The sequence below is a fragment of the Rhagoletis pomonella genome, unplaced genomic scaffold, assembly GCF_013731165.1.
Source record: "Rhagoletis pomonella isolate Grant_MI unplaced genomic scaffold, Rhpom_1.0 Rhpom_scaffold_00008, whole genome shotgun sequence".
Classification (NCBI taxonomy): domain Eukaryota; kingdom Metazoa; phylum Arthropoda; class Insecta; order Diptera; family Tephritidae; genus Rhagoletis; species Rhagoletis pomonella.
This window is the reverse complement of record NW_023458562.1, coordinates 2175831-2181176: the sequence shown is the minus strand read 5'-3', so window position 1 is coordinate 2181176 and position 5346 is coordinate 2175831.

Here is a 5346-nt window from a genome sequence, read left to right as displayed (position 1 = left end):
CCATCGAAAGCAAAATTCTGTTCGACAGAAAATTCGATACTCAACGATAATTTCGACACGCTTGCATAGCTCATAATACGAATTTCACTTTCGGTATTCGATCTTCGATAGCCAGCGAAGATCGAAAATCGAATGCAGCTCATAATAAGGGCCATTGCCCCGTAAAAGTTGTTTTTTAGTAGATGAAAAAGGTTATTGCCAAATCCTCAATGTTGTGATATTAATCCACACACAATCATGAACTACCATCAATTGATTCTATTAAAAAAATTTAAATTACGAATATGTATTATACTATTAAATTGAACAAACAGTGGATTGCCGCCGTGTCCAAAACCCCGGAGGAATACTGAAAGAATTCTGTGTTTTAAATTAGCATATTTTGAACGAATTCGGAATGTCTAAGGTGGAAAAGAAACCAACCTTTCCATAAGGAAACAATTATAGAAAACAAATTTTCTTACACTGTATTCATGTCTCCGCCAGCAATTTGTGACGACATCATTTAAAAGCAGCTAAGGAGAACGACGACACTATTTATTAGATGGCACATTCAACGAGCCAATGTGCCAAACTGCAGGTATAAACAATTATTGATTATTTAATATCGGAACCGAGATCACATAAGTTAATTGATTGGTTTTCACGCACTTTTGAAACACAAATTATATGCTTTTTTGCTGCAGACAAGTTGTTGCCAAAACACAGCAGATATCTTCCAATCAGGGCTGCCAAGTATCCTTAGTTATAAGGTGCCATATTGCGGATAAAAAAGTGCCAAAATGTGCCAAATAGAAAAATAAAAGTGCCAAAAAAGGTGCCATTCCTTTTAATCATTCACATTTAGCAATAAAATAAGGCCACATTTTCAAAACAAAAGTGCAATGATAAAATAAGATAAACCAGTTGAATAGCCTTTATAAATTAGAAAATTTTAGTTGAGAAAAAGAAGTGCATGCAAAGGGTTTCACAAAAATGAATTGAAACGTTATTTTTTTTACAAAAGTGCCATTTTGGTACTTTGTGCCAAATTGAAAAATTATGTGCCATTTGAAGTAAAATAGGGACAAATGGCCCGATTTGAGCCAAGTTCGCATCCTTGCTTCCAATAACTTACAAATATAAAAATGAAAAATTTCGAGGACTTGAATTCATTAATACCCTCTATCTGCAATTTGCACAAAAACTAATTTGTGATTTTAGAAACCATCTGGGACTTATTAACTGTCGTTATATAAGGTAACATTAATATCACCGATGACAGTTAAAGCTTAGGTGGATTTTAATATCAGAATCTCATCTTTGTGAAAAGTGTGCAGATAGAGGGTATTATTGAATATAAGCCGTCGATGTTTAAAATATATACAAATTTTATTTCAACGTATACAAAAACTAAATCTACCTGCGTTACAACACGGCGGGTGACCGGGAAGGGGGGCCGCGGCGTAGCGTGACGTGGTGTGCGCGCCGGTCGCGCGGGGTACGCGTATATAAAAAGCGGGAAAATGTGATTTTGTATTTCGAAACTGTATGGTGAAAAGTGTGTTCTAATATCTATTTGATACACAAAAAATGATCACGGCTTTACTTTTTGCTGATATATTACATGCATATGTTCCATTTAGCTAAACAATATAAGAATATTGTAGTATGTACCACAAAAACGTATATTTTCTATAAAATATCAATAAAAAAAAATCTTCGCTATTAGAGATTTGGGTTGATTGTAGTTCAAAGTGCCTCTTTCCCGGTAAAAAAGTTTGAGAGAAAAAAAAATACACTTTTTGAGAAATTTAGTTTAAACAAAAATTTGCACTTTTTGTTTATTGTTAAATAAAAAATTTTAAATAATGATAATCAATAATTATATCATTCTATCTTGAAGTGACAAGAATTACTGACATTTGAGTAAAAACATTGTTGGAATCTATTAAATTTTGACAAAGTTATGGGCATTTTAAAAAAACATTCTCACTGTCAATTCGAAAAGTCGATTTTTGCCTGAAAAACAAAATCGCGTTTAATTCGGCCGAAAAATTTTTCCGAGGCAAAAGAAGAAATACGTGTCTCATTATTTGGACCAACAAACAATGTATTTGAGTTTGGTCGAAACTAAAAATCATGCTCGTACCTGACCGGTTGTCTGGAAATGGAAAGCATCATTATTATTATTATTATTATTATTTTATTTTTTTTCGTAGGAGAGGGAAATGCTTTATGCACTGGCCGGGGGCGCTAGTCTCTATACTACCTTCCCCGAGTGTGGGACTCCCACCGAAGCGTGTTGGGCTACCCACTAAAACCCAAACTCCCACCGCCCGCGCAAGAATTCCGCATCTGGCACCGCAATTCTGCATGTCTTCAGATGCAGGAGCGCGCTGTTAGAGCCTTGGGGCTGCTCTTTTGTAGGGGCGTTTCATTCGAGTGTCCTCAGTAGACAACCGTCCTCTCGTTTGCAGCGGAGTACGAATTTCACGTATCTCGCAACTGCTTCCAACTTTTCTGCGCTGGAGATCATTACCCCAACTATGTTGTTCGGAGTTATGTCTCCGTGTCTTTCTTCCAACATTCTGCGCGAAATCAAGAAGTGTTCGCAGGTGAAGAATGTGTGGTACACGTTATCTTCGACGTTTCCACAGTAGTGACAGAACGGTGAGTCCACCCTTCCAATTCTATGAAGATATTCTCGGAAGTAACCATGACCGGTGAGGAATTGCGTCAGGTAGAAATCGACTTCCCCATGTGGTCTGTTCAGCCATGTTTGAAGGTCGGCTATCAGGGAGTGCGTCCATCGACCTTTTGTGCTCGCGTTCCAGTTTTGTTGCCAATGGTGGATCAGTTGTTCGCGCGCCCTTGCCGCGGCAGCTGCTCGACCTATCTCGGCACTGAGATTGTAAATCTCTTTTCGCTCGTAAGCAAGTATCTCAATTGGCATGACGCCAGAAATAACTAGAACCGCGTCCGCGGACACTGTACGGTATGCAGAAGCAATGCGTAGTGCCCCTCTGCGTTGTACCGAAGACATTTGAATCCGGTATTTTTTGACTTTCAATGCGTCAGCCCTTATTTCTGCCCCGTACAGGAGCACCGATTGGACCGCTGTCATCAAAAGCTTCCTGCGGCATGGCTTCGGGCCGCCCACGTTCGCCATTAGCCGGCTTAGAGCCGCCGTGCTCTGCGCAGCTTTTTCACATACTCCATGGATGTGTTCCCAGAATGTGAGTTTGCTGTCAAGCTTCAACCCTAGGTATTTTGTGGACCTAGAAGTCGTCACGAGTTGAGGTCCGACCATCATATTTATAATTGTTGGGATCCGTTTCCTGGTGAGGAGCACGATCTCCGTTTTGGCTGTAGCCAATTGCAGACCGTGATCGCTCATCCATCCACTGACGTTGCGCATGACCTGGTTTAGCTTGAGCTGTGCTAGCTGGACATTTCTTGCTGTTATGACGGCGGCCACGTCGTCCGCGAAGGCGACAAGGAAGGCGCTCTCCGGCATTTCCGTGCGCAACAGACTGTCATACGTGGCGTTCCAGAGGTCCGGGCCAAGTACAGACCCCTGTGCCGCTCCGCCGGTTATACGTCTCTTTCTCTGACCTTGTGTTGTGTCGTACAAAAGCCAACGGTCTCTGAGGTAGTCCCGGATCATATCTAGCAAGTATGTTGGAACCTTGAATGACCGTTCCAAGGCCTCCAGCATGTCGTCCCATCTTGCCGAGTTGAAGGCGTTCTTGACGTCCAGTGTGACTAGCACCACTATTGGCCGCGCCTGGTGACAGGCTTCTTCGGCCTTATGTACCGCCTCGACTACTTCGCCAATTGCTCCTATAGTTGAGTGTCCCTTCCTGAAGCCATGTTGTCGGGGTGAAAGGCCTCCCTCGCTTTCTATGGCTACCGTCAAGCGTATTTTGAGCAGACTCTCCATCATTTTGCCTGCTGTGTCTAGCATGCAGAGTGGCCGGAAGGATGAAGGAGAGTTTGGGTCCCCTTTGCCCTTGAGTATAAGCACCAGTCTCGCCTTCTTCCATTGGCTTGGGAAGACCCGGGCCCTAAGGCAGCTGTTGTACATGTTAAGCAGAAGATCAGGGCTCGTTTCCGCTGCTAACCTGATTGCCTCCGCTGGTATGCCATCTGGGCCTGGAGCCTTGCCGGCTTTCATGCTTCGCAGGGCTAGCTTCAGCTCCTCTGTCAAAAACAGTGGTGCCTCGGCCTGCTCCTCGACGAACACTATATCGGCTCTTAGTGGGTGTGTGGGATATAGCGGATCCACCATATTCTTAACTCGGGCCTCATCCATCGCTTGCGATGATGTATGGAACTTTTTCATCACTATTTTGTATCCCTGGCGCCAGGGATCGCGATCCACTTCGTCACATAGCGCTTTCCAGCAGTTTCGTTTACTCTTCTGTATCTCGGCCCCGAGTGCTTTCTTAGCGCTTTTGTAGGCTGCTGCTCTGGTCAGCGCCTCAGTTCTACCACGAGCCCGCGTTGCGAGTCTCCGCATTCTATGGCAGGCCCTTCGCAGCTCAGAAATACGGTCCTTCCACCAGTATACCTGCTTTTTACCTGACCATGCTCTCGTCTGTGCATTGAGGCTTTGCGTGCCCGGTGAATGCAGCGCATAGTTTCTTCGACCAGCTTAGTACAAGACTCCCTGTTGTGGGTGAAATACCTTGGGAATATTATACGCATATTATACTTGTAAAAGAACGGACGTGTTTTTGCTGAGCTCCGGTGCTGGAATTGTTTTGTTGTTGACCAAATTTAATAATGTCAAATTTCGAGCAAGTGACTCTTCATAAATAATTATTAAACTAGCTATTACTTAATAATTTCTCACTCGAAAACGCTAATAATCGCCATACGTGTGCATAAAATGCCGTGTTTATGCGGGCAAAAGGTCGATCGTACATATGACAAAGTGCAGTGTGCCAAGTGCAGCGACTTCTTCCATATGAATTGTGTTGGTGTTCTCCCAGCTGACCTGGAATATTTTCTTAGTTCAGGCAATAAGTATGTTTGCAATAGTTGTGCAGTGTTTCGTCGGAAATCCCTCCACACCCCTCCCCCTATTGCTATTCGTGATGAGAGAGTAATACCTAATACTGCTATAAGCGCGATATCAACAGATTCGTCAATCTCCTCGCAATCGAATACAATAGCTAATACTTCTCCGCAGCAACACTTGTCTATACTAGTGCCAAATCAACAAGTAGGAGAAGCTGCGATCGTAAACAATCGATTCTTCTTTCTCCTCCTATTTGTTTTCCCGATGAGAGTTCTCTACGTACAATCGCCAAAAGCGCGACAACTACTAGCTCGTCAACTTCTACGCATATGAATACA